We start from the raw sequence: 24,344 nt of genomic DNA, 5'->3' as shown, positions 1-24,344 counted from the left end.
TATCTTCGAAGCGCCATGTCTTTATCATCATTGTGTGTCGTTCCCCGAGCTAGGAACTCCCATATGATGTCCAGAGTTTCGGTCTTTCTGTGAGATGTCGACAGTAATAGCCCATTCCCAATTTGTCCTTCATGAAAGCGATGGGCGAATTCTTCGGAATTTATTCATATGTGGCTAGCATTTGTACGGAGAAAACATATTTGAGAATATATGCTGGCACAGAATCTTGCTCAATACGTGATAAAATACGGTCGTAAGATACCACGCAATTACGGAATTAAAGGGGTGTGTTGTGCGATGCTGCGACAATAGTAAATCTATATTCAATATGAGCATAGTTGACTGGCTGAACACATCAGAATCCTAACGTCTTAAACATCATTGGACACTCCTTGGGTATAGACAAGGAATGGAAAAAAAATCGTAAAATTGCAACCCCAACTAATTTATTCGCCTTAGAAGGCCGCGTTCTATACCGTATATAGTTACTCTTGCAAGGTGCCTCGTCAAACTATGTCTCTGTCCTTTTTCCTAGACAATATTTTTCGTGCGACTAGGAGTTCGATTATATGTTGATTTTGTGGTCACATTATTACATAATTGCGTTACACAAATGGCACTTCTTGTGCCCCTGCGAAGCAGTCTGGGCACGAAGATTGAGCGATAAAAAGAAAAAAAGAAAACACAGCGAGTTTAGTTCCCCAACATGATAAAGGGTCGTTGCTCCTTTCACCTATGGGTCGTTGTCCTGCGCTAACATACGTTGTACCGACCGCGACCGCATTTCATTGTTAACTCTCCTACATAACTACGATAGTTAAATTTAATTATGTACGTAGTACACGTGAGCACCTGCAAGGAAAAATGAGCGATCAGTCAGCCCCCTAACGTAACTCAACAAAAAGGCAGGACGCTCGCTGCAGACAAACTGCGGATATTCTTGGACCTTAAACACAGACAGCAGAATGAGGAAGGGATCACTTTTCTGTACGTCAGTTTTTCTCAGTGCGTTAGTTTGACAGCATACAAAAAAAAGCCTCCCTCGTCTCAAAAAAAAAAGAAAGGATTCTCATGCTTACCCACACGTTTCTTTAGTCCTGTGAATGTTTAGCCTAGTGGAAGGAGCTTGTCGAAGAATGGTTCGAGGGCCTTCTTCTTTTCTTTTCTTTTTTTTCTTTTGTTAAGCATACATGAGAACTCGGGCTATATAATCGCATTAGTCCTCATCACCTTCGCAAAGCGGTGGGAGAAAGCAAATGTGAAAGTAGGGGAAATTAATGTAAAGGCAAAGCATTGCATAACAAATCCCAGAAAAGAAAATATACTTGATGAAACTTGTCGGCAGGGTCTAAAAACACGTCTTATTCCAAACGTGCAAACGAAATAAGAATGCCTCTCCAAGACGAGTTCCAGGGGCTGCGACGCGAAATGGTCGTGGAATGGACATATGGTGGCAAAATAAAAAATGGGATGTGTAGAACAATAAGATAATTAGAGTTATGCAAGGTCAGGAAATCGACAAGCTTTCACTCCATGAATGGCAAAAGTTTGGAAGTGCTGGTCCACATTGCTCTCTCCCCTGACGTACTTTTTCTCGGAGCCGCAGATTACTCCTACTGCCGGAAGCCCATCGCAAGTCCTCCAGCCAATTCCTAACTGGCTCATTGCGTGTTTCCTTCCTTCAGCATTTCAAATATAAAAACGCTCTTAGCAAGTTCCGTCCTGCCTACTGCGCACCGCCGCCTGTCGCAGAGTCGGTCACCTTTGCTGAACTCGGCGCGAACTCGCACCTCCGTATTCCTCGCTGCCCGAGTGCACGGTTTGTGCCCGGGTCATGCTTTCTTTGCTATCGCAATGCCAGGCGCCATGGTTCGCAGGGAGGGAACTCTGGCTCTCCAGCAAAACTTGACAATCGCCTTGGCTTGGCCTGGTTGGTAACGAGATAAAAAAAGAGGGCGGGGGGGGGGGGGGGGGAGATTACTTACGATTGCTTAAGCGCAGCGACAACAGACAGGAATGAGCAAGTGGGCACACACAAGCGCTAGCTGCAAGGAAGCCTTTATTAGAGGCACATGCACATATTTATACGCATGCATACCACACTCACGTGGCAACAAACCCGTAGGTATTATAATCGCATCTTGTACCTGTACTTTTAAGAACTTGACTAACGTTGACTGGAACACGCTGTTCATTCGCTAATGCCAGGAAACGTACTAAAACTGTGTCGAGCGCTGAAATTAATTCAGTAAAAATAGTGCGGAGCCTGCCACGTTTCATTCACCGGCCTAGCAACAGGTTTGGATAGTGAAAAATGTCCAGGGTGCTAACTACAGCATTTGAGTCACTGTTAGCACATTTTCGCACTCAAGTGAGTCCTAACAATCGTTCTCCTAAAGTGTTCCTATTTCTTTCCTAGAAGGAACTGGGCATTTTCATCACGGCGGCGTTCCTTCTCGTCTTCTACCGTGTGCCCGCGCCTGGCTGTGGGCACATCGATTCAGAGTAAGTTGAATTTATCCGCTTCCCAATGCTTGCACTGCTCTTCAGGAGATGCACAATGTAGCGGAAACGTTTTACTAGAGAGAGAGATGGCGTACGCATTCTAAAGGCCTGTCACCCTTTCAGTCCTTTACAACAATACGTGCCTTAACCTTAACTATCGAGTAGCTGCCTCGCGGCAATGTTTAAATTGCCAACTAGGCGTGATGTAACTTGACATAGTTTGAGTACTATGTATATAGCACTCAAATGAAAGCGACTACTAGGCGTGTTTGAATTTCACATCCACTAAGCAGTGCAGAGGCATCATTCAGTCAAAGACTTCATGTTGCGTATTTTTTCATCGCTGTGTATACTACTATTAACAGTGAGCTCAACTGTAACTGGCTTCTTGTGATGATTTAATGTAGGCTTGCTATATTGGATATTTTTTTATTGTTTCTCTTTTTTTTTACTACAGGGGATAGCAGAAAAAGAAACGTTTGGTCGAAATTTCGTGAGCCAAGCACATCTGCGAGAACTGTCATTCGTAGGCGTGAAATCCCTTTCTCTAGCGCTTGTCGCATAAAAGATCGTTGAAATAAAGAAACAGTCTTATCTGAACACACATTTCAATAAAATGTGCGATTTGCTTACTGAACAAAAGCCTCAAAGGTCTCGCGCAGCACACATACCGGATGGCCACCAATTTCAGAAAAATGAAGGATGTCCCATACCCGTCTCTCTTTCAGTCCTTGGAGCACGGTTAGCAGAAGCGTGTAAGCAGATGGGAGATGGCAGAAGCGTCATCATACTTCATGTAATGCGGCAACATTATTTACACGATCGTTCATCGTGCCCATGCTCTCCTTCCTGAAGATTATTTATTTATTTATTTATTTATTTATTTATTTATTTATTTATTTATTTATTTATTTATTTATTTATTTATTTATTTATTTATTTATTTTGGGAAGATAACTACATGCGCACTTGGGCGCGGGTGCTCGCGCGGGGGACGCGAGAGAAGCGGTATAAGTAAACCAGGCGTTCTGGCGGACGGCCGATTGTCTGCTTCTCGCATTACAATTTATTTATTAACGCGATATCGTTGAGTATCCCGTGTCGCAGAAAATCAGGTGTCCCGCGTCATGCGTCGACGGTCGTCTTGGCAGAAATTATTCCAAACCATGCAATCCCAATCACGCAGTCTTGCGCAATGAAGTTCCGGAACTAATTCAATTTCTCAAACTAAAATACGCCATAAAAATCGTACAGTGCGACTTACACACAATCTACAGACATGACATCGTCGGATTGTAATTTGAATATGCGAGAAAACATAATTCTGTTACGTGGAAACTCGAAACTTCATCCCCTTTTCCCGTGTTTCTACCACACTTAGACCGGCCACGACGTCCAAAATTCGCGCGCTCCGGCGCGCGCAAATCTCGTAGGCCATGGAGTGGCGCACCCGGTTCCTTGCAACACCTCCAGATGGTGCGCGTCTCCGCCGCATCGCGGCTCATGCAAGAGGCCGCGTTTCTACCAGAAAGCTCGCTTTCGTGCATAGCGTTTGCCGCCAGCGTTTCCCGGTAAACATTACGGTTGCATGAGGTGCCGTTGCCGGGAAGCGTGAGAAACAGTCTGGGATCTTTGAATGAAATCGCGTTCCACTCTTAAAGGCGAAGCTTAAGCGTCCTCTGAATTTGTATTTATTTATTTATTTATTTATTTATTTATTTATTTATTTATTTATTTATTTATTCTCTTGTGGAAACATTAGGGAGCTTTCTCTTTAATTTCTTTCGTTTTAACCACGTTCACTGCTGCCAAAGGAGACATATCTTAAGAAATATCAAAGATGATCAAGAGAAAAATGAGGACGACGACTTCAACTTCGTGGGCGTGACTCAGGTTCCCTAGTGCTCGCTTGTATATGCACTGCGACGTGACCATGGAAGTGGCGCTAACAGAGAGCCAGCTTGCTTATTTTGAAGCATAGGTCCCTTGTACAAGAGAAATAACCTTTCGCCTGCGAGATTCTATAGGTGCCAGATAAAGTCTGGCCCATGAGGTGCATGCACAAGCATTCTAAGCAACTTAGCGCAGTACAATAAAGCTGGACTCATGTTAGCAGATGAGAACAAAGCCCGCACACAATGAGCTCTGAAATTCTGGCCAGTTTATTTTTTTATGTCATTATTAATATTAGCTCTCTGTCAGTAACCACTCTCGTTCTCCCGCTTGGTGCGTGTGTGACGCATTTGTCTGTGGTAAAAATAAAGAATGCGCTCACAAAAAACAGGACAGGAAAGACACTACGCGCGGAAACGAAACGACAAACATTTTCTTCTCCGAACGTAACAAATTTGATGTGATAATCAGGCTTCGAACTACGCTTGACGAGATTTCCTTCCCGTGAGAACGTTATAACGAACTAGGCAGTTTTAAAGAAGCATGCCGGCCAAAGAAACAGCAACGTAAACGGAAACATGTTGCATTGTTTGTCTTTCTCGTCTTATTTTCTTTAACCACCCTTTCCTCGTTTTCCAATTCGAGAACTTCCTGAACTCCGGTATGTCCGGTTTATATGTAAATTGAATTTTTTTTTTCATTCCGCGCCCGCGATTATCTCGGGTCAATGCGCCTCACTTTCACTCGCCAGTGTTTTGCTGTTACTTTCTACATATTTAATGTTTAATCCCGCACGCGATCCGCAAGGTCACTACTCGCCACCCCCTTACTCTCCCGATCCCGCAATCCCGGCGAAAAAAAATAGAGGAGTCAACTTCAAAAACGAAAGAAAGAAAAAGGAAAGCAAGGAAGAAAGAAATTAGTGCAAAAAGAAGAAAAGAACGTCTTTTATTGTCATTTCTTTTTCTTTGTTTTCGGCATTACTCGTGTCGCGTCGTTCTCTCACGCAACTTCTTCGCTTGACGCCCTGAGGCGATACAGTGTTATGCAAAAAGGCCAGCCTGGCCTCCGAGGCGAGGCTGCAGCTAGTGGGAGGTCTCACGCACCCATCAGTAGAGAGATCGATTGTTCATTTTACTGTATTCTTATTTTTCTCGTGTTTATGGATGTGATTGCTACGCTGAGCACCGGTAACATCACTTGTTCCGCACCATCTAAAATTGCTACTCCTCTCTTCATTTGGCCTTTCCCGAACCTCTTCAAGGGCTTCTGCTTTGGGCCGCACTTATTATACCAAGTTTGGAGCGTACTGGGACAAGCCTCTTGACAGAAGAGAAGAAAGAAATAAGAGCGAAATAACACTTCAACGTGATGGCTACGTCAGAATATAGATGACTCTCTTCTCTAAACCCTTTTTCGGAATCTGTGCATACTTGAGATAGTTTAGATGGCATGCGATAAGTGACGGCGGAATATTTTGCACTACTGTGGGAATAAGCAGCAAAAACAGGGCAGTTGTGCCTAACTTCGGACAAAAAGAGAAACGGCAGGACGGACAAAAGGAAGATGTAACACAACCAAGAAAACGTGCGCTAAAGCGACAACCAAGGGAAAGTTTCCCTGCGCCATTTTAGCCCTTTATCTTATTTCTTTCTTTCTTTTTTCTTGTTCACAAAAGCCTCGCTCCTTTCGAACGGGAGGCTCAGAAGTCTGGGAAAAGGTAAGTGCTTGAGCGTAATTGTCTCTTTCGGGCGGTTTTCTTATTGATGTCGTGAAATACGCCGACGGTGATGCAGAGGGGCGGCCGCCGTTGTTTCTTTCACAAAGGAGCAGCAATGCGGGGTCGCGGAATAAATTTGGCGGCGGATTTTAGATCAGTTCTCTATTGGTACAAAGCACGGGGTTCAGAGTCCTTCCAGGGCAGGAACAAAGTCTATTTCTTTTTCCTCACGCTATGGTAGACGCTTTAAATTTTTTTTTTCGTTCTCCATAACTCTTCAACATAAGGGGGCCCTACTCGCCGATTCGGTGAAGCGCGTTCGAAGAATGTGTCTGTGACGGCTGGTTGCTTGTCCTTGAAGGGCACCCAGGGCTGCGATAAAGCTTTATGCTGAGTGGCTGCTCTCAGAGGAAGGCGTAAATGGAAACACTGTTTTACGTAGTCGGTTGTTGCTGTTGACGTTGGTATTGACGTTGCTACTGTTGTATACGGAAGTGCACGTATTGTTCCTGCTCCGAATTGCTAACCGACGCCGATGACCATGGCAACACCTGCCCATCTCGCACAAACAGAAGCGTTTGCGCTCATGGCTACAGAATCTAAGCATGCAGTGTTTCCACGAGCAACCTGGGTAGAGAGTGGTGGCAAGCATTGCGGAGGCCCACAGGCTGCACGTGTGGAAGCACTGACGTGCATAAACAGTCGTGGACAGATTCAACACGAATGAGATATTATAAAAACCGAACAACTCTCACTCGTAATAGCACGAAAGTGCGGTTTCCTAGAGCGTCTCTTCCGTAGCAAGTAAGTGCGCATGCCTCAAACTACTCGTATACAAGCCGATACCATGTATTGGGAGCCATATTTCCCGAAAATTCTAACAAGCATATTGTATACCGCAACACTTACTATATGCATGGGAAGTCTTCAAAATTTGTCCAAAAAAGTTTTATAAATAATAAAAATTGGAATGCGTTCGTGGGAAGTTCACCCCGAGTTCAAGTGTGCGCACTGCGTGCTCCCGTACGCACAAAATAAACGACAAGTCATAACAAATTCAAGAATGTTGTTAATCTTTTGCCGAGGTGCACAGCCCACCGACGGTGGGCTGATTTGACCTCAAGTGACTTGCTGATTGAGTCTCGCCGCTCTTTCATCAAAGCAAAACACAAACACACATCCTTGTGTAATTATACTATACATAATTCTTGTAGAGAGAGAGAGAGAGAGAGAGAGAGTGAGAGAGAGAGACAGATTTAATGGATCTTGCAGACCCTTGCCTGGTGGCATGCCTAGCTTGGTACTCCAAATGGATCGGATGAAAAATGAATTTTTGCAGCTGCGTTAACTGTCGTCTTTGACGTAGCTCATCTACTGAACAGACTACTTCTTACCATCCCAGTGTCATTCCGTGTAGCGGGAGGCAAACTCTTCGTGAAGAGTATTTCGTATAAGGAAAGCGATGTCATTGGTGTAGGTGCGAACAATCTAGGTCCGGTGTTTCTGTGGACAGGGCAGCCTTAACTAAACAATATCGACACTCGGCCACGGCATAGTGACATTTCAGAGGAAGATTCTAACCCTTGCGGCAACCGCAAGCTTTTCGCCACGGTCGCCATCCCGCCTGTCTAGCGTCGAGACGCATACTCACCGAAGGTAGCCTGGCCTGGACAGGCAATGGAACGTGCGTTCGCGAATGAGTGGAGAAGAGGAGCCGACTCGGTACAGCTCGAGGAGGGACACACACCGTAAGTGTTACAAATAGCGTAAAAGGCGAAGGATGGTGAAGGAACGCACTATGGAGCCTCGGAGTGCTTTTGGGGAGAGGAAGCTGAGGTGCATCACGAAGAGAGAGAGTCCTGATAGGCTGCAATTACAGGAACTGGTGCCCTGCTAATGGGCTCTTTGCCGGCGTTCGGGCGTCCACTTAGAGTGTTTGCTGGGGCACGACAGCCGGGCTACAGAAAGACGCGGCCCCGACAAAAGCAGCTGAATCCTCCCGACGACAAAGACGGCGGTGGAAATGCCCTCGCCAATCAGAGCAAACACCTTTCGCTTTCGCCAGCGGAGTCGCTGTCGCGGTGTTCCGGCACAGTTCGACGGCCATTTAACACTGTCGACACGTGTTCCGTCTTACTGCCTTCACTTTGCCAGAGTTCAATCTTCGGCCCATTTACCCTCCACGCTTCTTCTTGCTGCGATCTGTGCAAGTTGTAAAAGGAGAGAGCGGTTGCCAGCAGCTCCACGTCTTTAAAGGTAAATACTTATAAATTAGTACTATAAATATTTCTTACTTATTCGACGGTTGAACGGGCTTTCTGGCTAAAATCAAACGCGGAGAGCACTATCTCTTCTGCGCAATGTCGCCTTGAAAAGTATGGCGATATATATTCATGTAAAATAGGCACGTGTAGCACGTGTACGCACGTGTGTAACTAAATTCCATTTCTATGCGGCTATAAAGTGATGAAAGTGAGATTTTGCCAGAACATTCAACCCTTTCAAAAAGAATTTTGCGCGAGTTATGCTTCCGCACTCAGTTAATCAATAGCTTATAGCTCAAAATTGCGCGTGCTATTCCCAAATCTGGAGCTCTGCTTCCTTGGTTCAAGTTTACGACAGAGTGGGAAACCTTGAACCTGGTGTTTGAGAGATGCTATAGGATATAGTTCTCGAAGTGCAGACAAGAGCGTGCTCAGTTTTCGCCAATCTTGTCATATTGGCGTGAGCGCAACATTCTGCGATTTGCACAACTTGCATTTACCTGCATAACTTTGATGCGAATGTGTCCCTAATAAGACCCGCCGTGGTTGCTCATTGGCTATGGTGTTGGGCTGCTGAGCACGAGGTCGCGGGATCAAAACTCGGCCACGGCGGCAGCATTTCGATGACGGCGAAATGCAAGAACATCCGTGTACTTAGATTTAGGTGCACGTTAAAGAACCCCAGGTGGTCGAAATTTCCCGAGTCCTCCACTACGGCGTGCCTCATAATCAGAAAGTGGTTTTGGCATGTAAGGCCCCATGATGTTTGTTTTCCATAATCAGATTCTCTATACCGTCAGGAAGTGTGTTGGCTCTGGGAAAACAACGTCGGCCTAAGTCGCTGTCAGAGGCAGTGAATTGATGTATCTGACCTCCAAGGTATAGAAAGCGCTACGCTATGCGAGTGTAATCCAGTGCTATGCTCCCGATTTAAAGAATACTAGTTTCAATATTTGCATGTGTGTGTACCTGCGTGCGTTTTCTTAAAGACTGTGGCTTAGCGTAGCTATTATAAAACCCATTGATTTCCAGATCAGAATGGCCGACAGTGCTGCTTGTGATGACCGTGGTAACTAGGAAACTATCGAACTATCTTTGCCATTGTTCCACCCACACAAGAAAAAACAATAAACTGAAACCATGTCATCCGCGCAGAGGGCCGCAAGCCCTGCTGCCTCTTTTATATATATATATATATATATGTGTATATATATATATATATATATATATATATATATATATATATATATATATATATATATATATATATGTATATATATATATATATATATATATATATATATATATATATATATATATAATATATATATATATATATATATATATATATATATATATATATATATGGTTAGGCTCGGTGACCGCCTTTTCTTACGCGGCGAACACTGTTGCAGGTGCGCGCACATCGCTTGTTATCCCTTTCCATCTCTCTTTTGTTTTTAGTTTTGTGGCCGCGTCTCTTTCGCCCAGTGCGGGGCAGCAAACACGAGGAGCTCACACACAAGGAGTATGACGCTGACGTCAGACAAATCGATCATCGTTCAGATTACAAACGATGTCTGCCTACAGTCACTCTGTTCTTGTGTCGGACATCCACGGAATCGTCCTAGAGCATGCAGTCACCCGACTAACCTACGACGGCTTTAGCTGTGTTTAGCTTTTTGCACTTTGCACGTCTTGTGAAAACGCTTTTAAAGCTTTGTAAGAAGAAGTGATCGAATGACAGTGTGTTGTAGTCAATTACGATCGTTCGACACACACACACACACACGCACGCACACGCACACGCACACACGCACGCACGCACACACACACACACACACACACACACACACACACACACACACACACACACACACACACACACACACACACACACACACACACACACACACACACAGTATAGAATGTATTACGCCTTTCAGCTGAAGAAAATTATGTAGAGAATGTATTACGCCTTTCAGCTAAAGAAAAGTATGTAGAGAATGTATTATGCCTTTCAGCTAAAGAAAAATATGCAGCCCCAGAACCAGCAACAACAGCAATAATATGCTGCGCAGCCAAGCGAGACTTAATTGAATTGTGTGACCTCTACATAAGCTTGGTTCCACACAGCTGCCCCTTGCGTGATGCAGAAGATGCTCGCCTTGCTCCTCGCTTTCCTGCTCGCTTTTCGGCTCTCCGTCAGTTCTGATTCTCCGGGTCGTCCTTTCCGTCACTTTTCTGTCCTTAACTCCTTCTACTTTCATTTTATTTTTTGCCTCTTCGTGTGATCCTTTGATGAATTCTGTTTGTTTCCTTGCCATCTGTCTTTGCCGCACAATTTTCGCCAGTGCCGAGTTTCACACGATTACTCTCGGCGGCAAATTGAATCGGGTTCTCGCAGCTGGAGCCAATAATTAAGGACGCACTCCGTCGTTCTCTCATTTAGTGCCAGTGCAGTATTGCGCTTCGTCTCTGTTGTCTGCATTGGGCCCCTGCCATGCACAATGTTTAGCCGAACTTGAGCGCAGAATCGTCCTCATTGCCAAATGTATGTCTTTTCCTATTTCTTGTCGTTTCTCCTTCCTTTTCGGGTGCTCCGTGTGTTTCACTCTTGACAAGTATCTTACCCAAAAAAAAGTTGTCATTAAAAAGTCGCCTCAATGTCACCTCGGCTTCTCCTTTCTCCTTTCTTTTTCTCCTTTGCTTGCTATGCCTTCTTTTTCAGTGACTTGACAGTGAACCTTGTTTCTCTTATATTTTTCTGCTGCCACAAATTCTCCCTTGAAAATAGCGTTATGCTAAATGGGAGGTCGTGTATAAGCACGTTCTTTCGTCGCCTAACACCTCTTTCAAAAACGAACTAGCGCCCACGCAACATGAAAAATTGGCCACGTTGAGAAACATTCGCGGCTCGGAACTCATTTGCCGCAAGACCAGTTACTCTTGCGAATACTGCCAACATTTGCAGCTTTCCTCAACGCTCCCGTGATCTTCTGCAAAGTTCCCAGCTGCATGCAACGACGAAGTGGGGCGGCATGACGACAACGTGATAATAACGACGACGACCGCATGCGACGACCATTCGACTACGGGGACGCGCCTATAACGCAACGACAATGGCTACGACCGCAATTCGTTGACTGAAATTTAAGAAATGGAAGAGCTGTTGGCGTGAGAGGCACGCGGAGAATGATTGCTGTGCTAATTACTGCTCTGCAGGCGCCTATACTATGTCACGCACCAGGTGTGCTTTGAGGGCGTATAGCCTGTTGTTGCCTCCGAAATACGCGCGCGCCACTTTCGTAAGTGTGCGTGCGCACGCTATACTAACGCACGCCAAGTTCTAAGCGTGGTAGTTGAGCTATAGCTTACAGGGCGACGCCGACACATACAAGGAACCTCATGATCTTTGAGGCATGCCGTTCAGACACCGGTGAAGAAACACTAATATGGAGGTAAGCATAAACACCTTACCAATATAAAATACCACTCTGGACGACATTGATATTGATCATATGGATCCTTCAGTAGACAATCATTTGGCTGAAATGACTACATTTAAATATATATATATATTAGTGTATTTGCTGTGTATCTTATCTGATTGTTTTAAGGTAATTGAAGATACTGCGCTTACAGTATTGACTGGTTTACTTATGGTGTATTCACTTTTGACTTCTACTTATATTCTTCATGTATTTTGCTGTATCTTTCCTCTCCCTTAATGTATCCCCAACTTTTGTTCTGCAGCGTATTTCTTAACAAAATAAAAAATACGTCGTGACATAATGACCCACAACGTGGTCGCTTGGTGGAAGCGGGCTATCGCGACATTTTTAAACTTGCTCAGAGGTGAGGCTACGGCGAATTGCGCGGCCACCGAGTGAGTTCGAGTGAGTGCCAAAACGTCGCGATGTTCTGCTTTCACGTGACCACGTTCCGCGTCATGACGTCGCTGCAAAGACACGTCCTGTAAAAAGATACCGAAACTGAGGCCGTATTCACAAAGTTTTTCGTTCATAACCGCTCTTTACCATTGGTTGGCTGCCTTGGCTAATAATATGTTCAGCCTGGGGATTGGCAGAAATTTTCCCTCAAGAAAAATTATAACGTCAAAGCTTTTTGAGACAGTTTTCATAAAAAAGCGCTAAAGACGAAGACGAAGGACCACATACGACAGGACTGACCGCATGTGTTCCTTCATCTTCGTCTTTAGCGCTTTTTTATGAAAAGTGTCAAGACGAACCAACTCGCCCAAATCAAGGTATGGTAGATTTTTGAGGGTACTGGCGCTGATTCATAGAAAAGCGACATATTAAATATGTATTGCGTTCTGAGGCTCACAAGTCTTTTTTGTAGCGTTTCGTGGTCTGGTACCTTCATTTAACGCAATAAAAAGAAACTGCCGGCTCCCCCGTAATCGAGAGCAGATGTAAGCATGAAATGGCAATCGGCAAAACAGATTGGTTGGAGATTATACTAGCCACAATCTTAAGATGGGTGAAGTGCATGTTTGCAACGGCACACACCACACCGCACCACGCCATACTGTGCACTGGTGCATACGGACGCTACCCAGCTAGAAGAAGAAAACAGGCTCAACGTGGCACGACAGGCCGCGAAAGATGTCAGGAAGACCAAGCGCATTACTATAGTGTACTAGATTAGGCGTAGTGGGCCGTGAGTAGGCTCCGCGGTGAAGCAATTTTCCCAAAAACGTACAGGTGGCGCTGCTGCGCCTTTTATCTAGGCACTTCATGCATGCATTCACGCCAGTTGTCTCCTCGCCCGGCTGGAAAAACGCGCTTCAATGCGCTCTACCACAATCTCTAATATACAGAAGAAAGAAGAAGAGGGGTAAGAAACCGAGTTGCTTTGTTTTCTTTTCTTGTTCTTTTTTTCTTGCGAGGACACAAGTTCAAAAAGTTTCATTGCTACGTGCGAGTCCAAGCACGCGCCGGTGGCACGAGTGGCTTATCGAAACCTGTACCGAAAGGAAAACATTCAGTGTACACACAGGTTTAGTTCTGCAGAGAGCGCTTTATTTACACATAAAAATAAAGGACTCCAATCGATGCTGTAAAGGGTGTCGGGAAGCGAAGCTGTAAACGACAACTAGAACGATTACCAGTTGCGATGTAGGTTGAAATTATTCATGTGGCGACATTCACATGCACGTTACCTAGTTATTACGTTTGGATGGCCTGCGACTTGACTTGCGCCGCTACTCCGTGCACCTACAAAGAGTGAGCCAGAGAAAAATTCGCCGCGCCTCTTATGCACGCTGCTCTTCCATTATACGTGCGTGTCACATCAGAAATCAGTTGCTAGGCGCATTCTTCTTACACCTACGAAAGTGTAGTTACGTCACCCACTGCTTCGTATACAACAGTCAAGATGCCGTCGCTGCGGAAGCTACCGCAACGGTAATCTTTACTGGCAAACGTATGCGGAGAGCGCTACGTGCTTCGCATTGCATGTAGGCGTAGGAGTGTCTTATCATCAATTATGCACGTGGTTCGGACGCTTGTTTTGAGCCTGTTCTTTATTAAAACGTATGCTGTTCTGTATGTTGCATGCGTGATTCCAGAAAATGTATTCACTGTTCGCTTCGCTTTGGTAAGTGCTTATAGCCTTTGCCTTACGGAGGTATGAGCCATAGATGATGATAGTTTTCTGTCGACCTTTTACGCCACGAAGAAATCCCGGGATCCTAGCCATAGACAACTTTGCTGCAGAACAGGACGAAAAGAGTCAGGCAGCACCTGTTTAGCTTCTTCCACGGTGTGCGAGATTGTTTCTGGTATTAACGTACGGCAAACATACGTACGGCAGACAACGTCGCCTCGTGTACATCCGGAGTTCATGAAGACAGTCTTGTCAAACATGACAGCGTGAGGCTGACTGTTAAAATAAGGGTGAACGTAATAAGCACCACCATAGTTGAGAAATTTATGAGCAGCCCACTGCTCTGTCGATTAAGACACATTCCATAAGTCCTACGGCATGTACTGCACGTCGATTGCTGGCCCATCCGTCTAAAGCTCATCAACTTTCAAGCAAGGTTTCTGAGACGAGCCACACACTGCAGGTTCTGCGCACACCTTTTTTTTTCTTGGAGGTCTTTCGCGTTCAGGAACCTCTGACAGGTACTTGGGTACATTGAATGGTCGGTACTACGTCCGGTGAAAGCGAGGTGAAAACTTGGCATCTGCACTGCCTTTTCATCAATGACATGAACATAGTTTCGAAATACATACTTTTCTTCGAACTGTACCTCACACACAGCTCCAGGAGCTTATCAGCACGGTGAATGTTCCGATTCCAAACACAGCGTCTTTCGTCGTCCTCGGGGACATTAAACAAGTCCGGCGCGTTTTTCACACCGCTATACCCACTTTTGCAACCGGGAGCGAAGCAGCAGTTATTCCGATGAGGCTTTCTCATGTCACCTCATCGGTCAGAGAAAAACACTGCACACGATATAACAAATGCGCGCACAAAACACAGAACAACACAAGTACGTGGACAAATGCAGGCGACGGCCCACGCGTGAGAGCAGCGGTGGCACGGCGGGCCCCAGGTGAAATGAGGTGAAAGGCTCCATAGCGCCGCCGGGCGGCCGCAAAGATTTTCCGGATTTTCGGCTTCACGCGTGCACATTACCCGCGCCACCCCTCGGCCCACTACCTCTACTCTAGTACACTACCCAGCTAGAAGAAAAGCGTCCGAAGGAGGCGCCAGGAAGCGTGGCTCTATCTCTCGAGACGACGCAACACCCGCGCCGAAGAACTCGCGAACCGCTGACGTTGAAGAGGCAACCCTGTGTCAGCCCCAAACGGGGACACTGAAATGTATAGTGCCTTGTATCTACCTTTTGAACGTCGCTATTGGAAATGACGAATAAAACTTCCGTGTACTAGAATTTACAGTTTGAGTTATATTGTGAACAAACATTACGAAGGACTTGGAAGCAAAATTTTTAGCAATCTGTGTGGGCAGTAATTGGCGTATGTAATGCGATCCTGTACAAAGGGTTGGAGGCCAGAGATAATATTCTTTCATTCCTTTTTTCTAGTTGTTTGGGTGAACTCGTTTTAGTGCCCGGATAACATAACAGCTGCGGCTTTATGCTCAAGATTACTTGAAAGTCATTGACAACGGTAGCTAAAGACTTTTATGCTTAAATGTAAAAAGTCGATAGCGTCTTGGTACTACTACTTTAAATGCTGGGGCGGGAGTTAAGGTGACGATATCATTCGGATGCCCTGCAATATAAATCAATGGCTCTCTTTAGGCTTATCTGTCCATTGCTCCAATAAAATCAATAGGTCATTGTCAATATAAAGCGACATTTTCCCTAGTGTCACTGCCTTAAGCACCCTACAAGTTTGTGGTAGGCGGCCTGGGTTACATTGTACTCGTAATTGACGTAGATGACAGAAAGAAACACGCTGTTCTGCCTGTTGCTTTCTGTCATTTATAAGGGAGAAATACACTGGGGCAGTGCTGCATCTTCAACTACCACCACACCACTTACTCTAAATTTCATGCTTCGTCTTCCGTGGGAAAGTACGCTTACCTGTGTATCAAAAAAAATTATCATAGACTTCTCAGCTGTCCTGCACCAGTCCTGATAGATGCTCCTAATACATTCGCCTGCTAGTGATCTTCAGAGCAAGCTATGTCATCCGTTTCTTAGTGATTATCTGTTAACTCTATTAACGAATATAAGATGAAGTTACGCTGTATACTTGCTCGAACTGCTGCTCTTCTGTTTAACAATAGGTTAGCAAAGTGCAGGAATTGAGAACACAGGCTCGTACGGGTTGCCTTCAACGTTAGACTGAATTACGCTCTTTCTCTTCGTCGTTCCGCGTGTATACGTATTCCTTCCTACTGTCTTTCGCTGCACAACATTCCAGCGCGACACACTATAAGTTTCACTTAGCAGCTCGCCAAAACAAATGTGATTCTCTGCCGCGCACATGCACTGCATGTCCCGGCGTTGCCGGTCCAGTTGCTCCGATAGGTTTTTGTGTCGCTCAGTACATGCTTTCTGCGTTCCTGGGGTGGACGATCGCGTCTGCACTGTCCCCACAACGGCCACTTTCATCGCCGAAAAGTGCCCTCAAAGGGTGCGTAAATTCAGGTCGGGGAGAAAAGAGCGACTTCTTCGGGAGCCATCTTTCTTCTCTCGCGTCCCCGGGGTCCCGTTGTGCCCGCGAGTCGCACAATGGATGGCAGCAGCGACGGAAGCGTCAAGCGGAATCTGTGGCCAAAGAATAAATGGAACGCACGATTGTGCTCACACACAGACACACACCGCGAGTCGCTTTGTTCCCTTCCTCAGGTCAGCGAGATCCTGCGCCATTGCGTTGTCTCTATACTTGCTTTCTGAGTACCAGAGACGCTTGGCGCGCAAAACTTTAACCGGACTTCCGGTTTTCCCCAGAGATGACATCACGCACTCAACTTCCAAAGCCCCGAAATGTTCGTTGGTGGAAGCTATTAACTGGATAGCCATTGCTCCGTGGGCGTCGTTTTCCAGCGTCGCAGGCGGATTTAATTTAAAACTGCGTCCAAGTGCCCTTTTATACACTCTTCTCGACTTTTCCCTCTCTGTGCCTTACCTTCTGAAATAGCTGCGTTGCATTCGAATAGACGTTGCCATGCTTTTGCACGCTGATGGCTTCTAATAGACAAAGCTAGGCGGTTGTAGAGTTGTAATTCTCCTTGAATACATTTCGAATCAGGGCCGTGCCGCTCGATACGCTGTATTGCGAATGAAGTGGAGTAAAATACCTAAATTTCACTATTTCCAATTAGACTTGTTCAACACTTCTACAGCTACATTCTCCTCACTGACGAAAAGAAAATTGGTTTTGTGTTGGAAAAGCTATAAAAAGGAGGTGTAGCATCCCAAATTAACTAAAGTACATTACCTAAAGAAGTTACTATACCTATTTTCGTCGTGTGTACGCTCTCTCAATGTTCAGCAATTGTGTTTTTGTGCCTATACAGGAATGATGAGATAGCGCTGGACTGCGTTATGAGGCGTTCTATTTCCCTCTCGAAGATCTTGATGTGTCCAAGCAAGCACGCTGGTGGCCTCTTTCTTGACAAAACCTGCATCACGTGAGGCCATTGACATGCACGTGCGCACATCATTTCAAGCACGGAACTCCAAATATTTCGATTCACTGAAGCGCATATAAGCGAACTTGCTCAGCGTAGAAACCGAACTGCAAGACACCACTGTTGATAGAACTTTATATATGCAAACATATTGAACGAAACAGCCCTTAAAAAGGAAACCTACTATGGGCTCCATCGCTTGCAAAATGAACCAGGTGGGTGAGGATTCTAGAGCTATGTTTGTGCGGCAGTATCCTGAATCCTAAATCACAGGAAGACCTTCGCTCTCCCCTTTTCCGTATGCTTCGTTTCAAAACGCTCAACATACTTGTCTCAAGGGAAGCCATCTGCGTAAGGACGCATATAGATTCTCCCGATGGTTTGCATAGCTGCGCACTTTCATTGCTGTCATAGTCATAGGCAACTCTGGATCTTGTACAACTTAACCACGTTTGCGCAAACACGCTGTCAGGTAACGTCGCAACAGAACTCAAAAATTTTTGCGGCTCTGATTTCGAAGATGCTAATTTCAGGAACATACGGCTGTACTTAACTGCAAAGCCATGTTAGCATGTCATGTAGAACACCCGGAATTAAAAGTGAAAGCTGAACTCTTCTTTTTTCTTCCCGGTTGCGAACCAGAATATGCGAAACATCTCCGAGTCTTAACTTAGTTCTGACTTCGAGATTGCGCTAAAGTGTTCTGAGAGGCACGTCATTTCGGTATACGCTGAGTTTGCAAACTCGCACACATTACGCATATCTCAAGTAAAATGTTTCGAAAGTCCCTTCATGTCTACACAGCGAAGGCGGCTAAAGTTCTGGCGTCGGAATATTTTACGTTCAATCTTATTCCTTCAGACGCCAGCAGTTTGTGCAACTCCTGCATGCTTCTGCATGATGTCGCACATATTTACTGCAAACGAAAGCAGCTGGAAGGCGCTGCAATGCAACGTCACGTTCCAGTCTTCGTCGCACACACTCACGTTCTGCTTGCCGCAGAAATCCCAACGGTAATGAGAGAGGCAAACCTGTGTAAAATGTTCCTACACTTATACTTAGGCACTGCTTTACAGGTACGCCGATAGAACCTGGCAAATCGCCGGTTTAGGATTCAGGCCTGCTGGGGCCTGCTCCAAGGCTAAACTAGCAGTCTTATTCTCACTGGTACGCGTTTTAAAGCTCCTTCCTTGACTATTCTTCTCAAGACAACTTCACATACATATTAGGAACAAGCACGTTTATCTTAACACAGCCCCGTTCACTTAGAACTAATCCTAGCGAATCGATCATGATGTCGTGCGCCGAAAGGGGCCGTCTCGTGCATCCATAAAGTGCTCAATCTTTCGTACGAAAGCTATGCCCAACGAATCACGTTCACCCAACTGCTAAGCATAACAGCTAATTGCCATCCAACTCCACTTCTTCATTTAATCCTGTAATTTACGTCCAGTATGGCAGAGTAGTGGGTCAAGCAAGAAGAATAAGGTAATCCGAGGAGCTCAATACTTTACGAGCCGCAACCACGCGAAGTAACAGGCAAGGAAGCAAGAGAAAGCACAGCTGAACGTAATCGAAGTTAAATAAAATGCATAAATAGCAACGTAAATGTAAATGAAAACGGAGGAAAAAAATGATAATGAAGATCCAACGCACATGTTGTAATCAATGTGAAGCGGTTAATGAAACGCTATAGCTCTGTCAATTTTATTCCTGCGTATTCGGCGTAAAGAACACTGTCACGCGCATATCCTCTCGCGTGCCCGCGCTGCGCGTTGTGACAAAACTTACAGCACGTGGATTTCATAATTTCTTGTTTAAAACGTTTTAAATGTACCAGGTCGCTTCCTGGCCAGTCTCTCGCTGTGGGCATGTGCCATAGTATAGAAATCGTTGCCATCATCAACACTCGGCGATCATCTCAAAGAGTTAGTTGCGTTGGCACGAATGTACCTCTCGTTTCCTGGCCATTGCCCCGTCATGGGCCTGCGCCATTATGCTTCGCCCAACCCCCCGTCCTGCCATTGTATGAAAATCATAATCGTCATCCCGGGCGCTATAAGGTAAGGCTATTCCAAACTTTTCTATTCCAATTCTGCAATCAGCCCTCCATGATTGGTCAAACAATTTTCGGGCCACTCCTCCCCCCCCCCCCCTTCGCCTGTCTCTCACGCGACGTCACGAAAACCGTGAGAACACCCCATCCAATTTGATACGTGCCCACTGATTATGCATGATTAGGCCGAACGAAAGAAACCGACGTCAGAAAACCGCAAGAACTCACCGCGTCAAAGTGACATGCACGTGTTAAACACGCAATAATAGGCCGAACAAAATGGACTTTTTTTTTCTGAATAGCCGGATACTTCCCCGTTCCAAAAGGAATAGAGGATGCGCTCTAAGAACAGTTTACACCCTTTGGAGTGCCCCTTCTGCCACACAACAATAATCGTCATCTGCCTTGAAGCGTTTCCTTTCTTTAACGCTGCGAGCCCGGTACTTTCCAGTAACGAACGGCACGCGCGTTATCAGCATGATAGCATTGCCGACAGGAAATGTCCTCGTGTGTTGCATCAAAAGACCCTCGTGTCGTGGAAAAGACCCCCGTGTGGCATCACTGCCACGTTCGATGACCTCGCTGTGCAGTCCGTGAGCGAGAGGAGTAAATGTATGTAAGGGGCTCAATTTCGCATAAGAAAGAGGGCATGCCTAACTTAAAAGCACGCAAACGATATCACCAACGAGGAAAAACAAATTGCCAGGCATAACAAAATAAAATCAAATTCGCATTTTGCCTTCCATGAGACACTCGCTCTTTCCTTCTCATGCAGTGTCGCACAGCGAGATTATAAAACGTTGCCCACAGGGCCGGGCCTTCAGCGCTTACCGCTAGAGCGAAATAATCAAACAGGGGAAAATTAATCCCCTTCTTAGCAGTTCTTAATTTCGACTTTCCTTCTGGGTCGGCCATAATTACCTTCAGATGTTAGCCCCTCATATCAAAGGAAAGGAGGATGATTGCGGTTTGAAATACTCTCTGCGCACGCTGAAGCCGCGTTCAATTTCAGGTCAGATTCCCTTTCAATAATTAAAAGACAGCTGCACGAGAAAATGCACTGACGATGTTAATCCTTTCCTCCGTCTTCGAAGAGAGCTGTAGAACGAAGATCGGAATTCCTTCCTCGGGTTTTACTCGTCGTGCCACGTATTTCTTACCTTTGAGAATTTCTCTTCATTTATTTATCTTCGATTATTGATAGCTCGCCATATTGTCGATGATCGAGAACCGCCGAAGCAACGAGTTACGTTTTGTGACTCGATACCACCGAACATATCGACAGCTAGTTTTCCGACGCGCCTACCAATGACGGCTGAGGGTTGAAATCATTAGGCTTCTTCACCACGTGCAAAAAAAAAAAAAAAATTCAGAAAGCTATTGCAGTGGCTGCCTGCCGACTGTGGTGGTGGCTTCACCTGGCTTCATAATCTGCCCTCATTTTCCATTCCGCGCCATATTCGTGAGCACAGCCGCGCTACGTGCCTGTACTAAGGAACGTACTGGCTTGGGTTATAGTTGGTAAGCCATTTTAATAGATTAACGGCGCAACTGCGAACGAAGACAAGTAATCTGACAGGACGGGAACTGAACAAGACTGGACAGGATGACGAGTACTGTTCGAGCATTCGGGGTCGAGAACGTGGGAAAGTTAACGATACAAAAAAGGGAAACAATTGCCCTAAATATCAAGGGGGAAGAGTGTGAGTACATAGGAAAAGCAAGCAGCGTGGTACAAATTTGGAATGCTGGGAAAGAGAAGAGCGGAGGCGCCTCGTCGGACGCCAACGTTTCAGTGCTACGAGCTGGCGCATCCTCTTGCAGAACTCGCCGACGAAACGCGCCCCTACGCTGCTGGCTGCAAATGCACCATTGATCGCAGTTCAGCGACGCCCTGATTTCGCTTTCGATCGCCGATTACCTTTCCCACAGGATTTGTTTTCGTTTTTAACTCTTCCCACCCTGCCAGGCATCCATCGATTGACTGGGGTTTGCCTGTTTTTCTCTCTACAGAATCCTCCGCACGTGTACACCTTACCTGCACTAAACCAGCGTATTTGTTACCTTTCACTTTTTTTTGTCTGTAGTGATCCTGCTGTACGCTTATATTCATTCGTGAAATTTCACCCGGCGCTCACAATTGCTAGCCTGCTTCTGGGCATATCGGCAACAACTGGTTGTATCCGCAGTTGTCACCGGATAGGAAATTCAATTGTACACCCTCCTTTCATACCCATAATTATCTTCTTTTTCATTCTGTCTCCTCGATCGTTGTGTATTCACACAGTCCTTCGCCTTTTGCTGTCTTCTGTTGCGGACTATAGTTTACTGCCTCGAGGGAAGTAGCCTTGAGAAAGATAAACGCTGTTTACGCTACACGCACATCTGGAATCACGTTGCACTCTATTTCTGTCAAATTTTCATCTTTGGCACTACCACCGAGGCAATGCGGCTGCCGTGGAAGAAAAGCTGCCAGGTAGTTCAGTGAGAGCATCGCTTCTGGAATTTTGACGTCACTCACGCAAGATGGAAGCTATAACAACTGTTCATATTAAATTTCAGGAAGACCTTCGTCCCTTTCAGAGGAGAGCGATCTTCCCACGATTTATCCCGTCGTGAAGTAAAATCATGGCATACAATCGTAGTGCGATGAAACCTCTCAAACATTTCCTTCTGCAACTCTAGTAAGAGGCAAAGTTCAGGAAAGGTACGCATGATTTGGAATAGTTACCTCTAGACCCAGTTGAACGATATGCGCAGCGGGAATAAGTTATTCCTTCAAAAAAAGTTTAGGATGCGCACCTTGAAGACTTCGTTGGGTTTCTGTCGTGCTTTTCATCTCGTTTTGGTACTCATCAAATCCAATAAACTCCTTTTTTCGTATCTCGTAACATTCCAGCCGCTGTTCATCACTTGGCGCTTTCAACTGCGCATGGCTATGCAGAAAAAAAAAGTTAGAATAAGTTTCTTCCTTCTGCACAGGCCTATGGCAGTTTCTATTGCCTCCGTGCACGCGCTCTGCGGCGCGAGATTGTGTATAGAGACTCTGGGATACCCGCCGTGGTTGCTCAGTGGCTATGGTGCTGGGCTGCTGAGCACGAAGTCGCGGGATCGAATCCCGGCCATGGCGGCCGCATTTCGATGGGGGCGAAGTGCGAAAACACCCGTGTACTTAAATTTAGGTGCACGTTAAAAATCCCCAGGTGGTCGAAATTTCCGGAGTCCTCCACTACGGCGTGCCTCATAATCAGAGAGTTGTTTTGGCACGTAAAACCCCATAATTATTATGCGAAGCATACTAGCCGCACAACCACGCTCCTCCTTGCTGCGCCGCGCGCGGCCGCGTAGCTACCATATGACGTCATAACAGCTGCAAAAGCGGAGGCTCAACTTGTGCGCTCGCTTGCGGCCGCGTAGCTACATAGCCGGGTCTCAGCTCGTGCGCTCGCCTGCATGAGTTGTTTCTTCATCTAGCCGAACCAAATATAGCCAAGCAACAGCAGTTCACCAGGCTAAACAGTGGTTCAACAACTAAAATAAAGGCTAGTATGCTTCGCATCCTGGGCTTAACCTTAGCTAAGCCACAGCCATTTTTTTATTAGACTCTGCGCACGTCACGGCGGCATCCGGCACTGTTCCGTATATAGACTAAGCCAGACGCACTTGCTTCTTGTACAGCCAGCACCAAACAACAGCTAAATTACTCTTGGGTGGTCCCGCTGGAAAAGTTGAGCACGCTCGCTAAATCAACTTCCGCCGGAAGTGCGTCGGAACTGCAGTCGAGAAGAGAAGGTTGCGAAACATATCCTACTGCACGCCGGCGCTGTTTGGTGCGCTTGTTCCTTCATTGTTTATTTCAGCTTTGTCTTTACTTTGGTTTCTTTAGCGACAACTTACCGCAGTGGCTCTTTGTTCCGGCCTTATTCACAACCACTCTCTAGTTTTGGTCCCGTCACCGAGCGCGGATCCCGAAGCTCTTGCGGAAGTGTTAGCCTCCCAGGCGAATTCAGTCAGCAGTTCTTGCAACCACAGCTTTCAATTATATATATATATATATATATATATATATATATATATATATATATATATATATATATATATATATATATATATATATATATATATATATATATATATATATATTAAGAGAACGCAGCTAGGTCGGAGTGCGGTAACTTCCTCTAACCTGCTACACTGATCAGGCACCTTTCACTAACGTGGTTACAGAAGTCAGCGGCATCCACGTGCACCGCTGCCATTCTTCGTCGTGTTTCCACAGCTTAAATAAAGTTATCGGAGCCTCCGCGTCGTAGCAACACTTTTGCAAACTTCTGCAGCACACTAAAATGGTCTTCTCTTGTGTACTACAGTGCTTTGAAATCGAATAAAACAGAAATACACACTCGTAGGGCTTCCGTTGTCTCTCGAACGCCCTAGTAAAATTACTTCGAGGGACATCCGTGCTTCGGCTGCAAGTACGCACGTCGGAGTTCTCGTCTGCGGCGATTTGAACATGAGCAGCTTGATTTGTATACGCGCAACGCCAAGCTTTGCTATGGTTTTGAATACTTCGCCCTTCTCGCGAAACTGACAAATGTTTCTTTTATTCTTTAATTCCTGCATTTTCATTGTAGTTCCATGCCATAAAAACATTCATTACACGTGCTAACCATGCATTTCTCTTTACACGGTTTGATATGACCGACGACTCTAGAAAGAAAGAAGGCAGAAGGAGAAAGGGAAATGGCTGTCTGAACCACAT

General features: G+C 45.7%; 1 long non-coding RNA gene across 2 annotated transcripts in view; it reads left to right on the top strand.

Moving 5' to 3' along the window:
* The window catches only part of LOC135902103 (uncharacterized), a 204,091-nt gene extending 200,980 nt beyond the window's left edge, over nucleotides 1-3,111 (top strand). For both annotated transcript variants that reach the window (XR_010564406.2, XR_010564401.2), the window contains 2 exons: nucleotides 2,420-2,505; nucleotides 2,963-3,111. This is a non-coding gene — a long non-coding RNA (uncharacterized lncRNA). The remainder of the gene's footprint in view (nucleotides 1-2,419; nucleotides 2,506-2,962) is intronic.
* The last annotated feature ends 21,233 nt before the right edge of the window (nucleotides 3,112-24,344 follow it).

The sequence above is a fragment of the Dermacentor albipictus genome, chromosome 1 (genome assembly GCF_038994185.2).
Source record: "Dermacentor albipictus isolate Rhodes 1998 colony chromosome 1, USDA_Dalb.pri_finalv2, whole genome shotgun sequence".
NCBI lineage: Eukaryota > Metazoa > Arthropoda > Arachnida > Ixodida > Ixodidae > Dermacentor > Dermacentor albipictus.
Note: the sequence above shows the minus strand (reverse complement) of the source record. Positions and strands in the feature narration are given on the sequence as shown.